Below are 1,123 nucleotides of genomic sequence, written 5' to 3'. Positions count from 1 at the left end.
TTATATATAAATAATAGAAATAAATAATTTTGTGTGTGTGCAGAGGAAAATAGAATCAAATAGTCTTTCCATGAAAAATGAGAGACGTTCCACCTCCCTAGAAACCTAGGTGACTTTTCTCTGAGCTGAAGTTCTCTGTGTTAAAGAAAAATAAAACTTTTAAATAGGATTTTTATAATATATTAAAAAGTGCCAAAAATATACATGTTGGACAATAAACTCTTAAAATGAGAATGTTCTCTACATAAAACATAAAATGCATTATACAAGACCTTAATATGAAAACATTTAAATTCACAGATTTACACATATCAGAAGATTACTACATATCCCTTTACTTTATAAGAAACTAGTCTGCAAATATGAAATTTCTATTTTTGCAGATCAAATACAGTTGAATATGTATAATTTTATATTAAGGTGTACCATATTTGCCTTTCCAAGTCCGTGTAAGGGTAGGACTGAGCCTCAGGAATTATGAAAAGACTAGTTGGTTACCAAACACCTTTCAACTAACATGAGACCAAAGCAGCCTCCCAATATACCTTCAAATGACAACCTCAAAGTGGTCCTCCTAAATAATACATCTACACTTTAATTGGTATCAATCATGTGGCACTGGAATGGCAGCTGCGTGGCGCTGGAGTGGTGGTGAGGAAATACCCCACATCCAAGGTCAGAGAAACCCCAGTAAGACTGTAGGCACTGGAGTGGCAGCTGTGTGGCACTGGAGTGGCCGTGAAGAGATACCCCACGCCCAAGGGCAAAGGAGAAGCCCCAGAAAAACAGTAGGAGAGGCGAATTCATGTTTATTTTTTTTTAATTTTATTTTATTTTTAAACTTTACATAATTGTATTAGTTTTGCCAAATATCAAAATGAATCCGCCACAGGTATACATGTGTTCTCCATCCTGAACCCTCCTCCCTCCTCCCTCCCCATACCATCCCTCTGGGTCGTCCCAGTGCTCTAGCCCCAAGCATCCAGTATCATGCATCGAACCTGGACTGGCATCTCGTTTCATACATGATATTTTACATGTTTCAATGCCATTCTCCCAAATCTTCCCACCCTCTCCCTCTCCCACAGAGTCCATAAGACTGTTCTATACATCAGTGTCTCTT

At 37.9% G+C, this 1,123-nt stretch overlaps 1 protein-coding gene across 1 annotated transcript in view; it reads right to left on the bottom strand.

Moving 5' to 3' along the window:
• Positions 1-1,123, bottom strand: part of LOC104996790 (vacuolar protein sorting-associated protein 13A-like) — a 207,917-nt gene that overhangs the window by 129,130 nt on the left and 77,664 nt on the right. The window lies entirely within an intron of this gene.

This window comes from Bison bison, unplaced genomic scaffold (genome assembly GCF_000754665.1).
Source record: "Bison bison bison isolate TAMUID 2011002044 unplaced genomic scaffold, Bison_UMD1.0 scf7180017864298, whole genome shotgun sequence".
NCBI lineage: Eukaryota > Metazoa > Chordata > Mammalia > Artiodactyla > Bovidae > Bison > Bison bison.
This window is presented reverse-complemented; position numbering and strand designations above follow the sequence as displayed.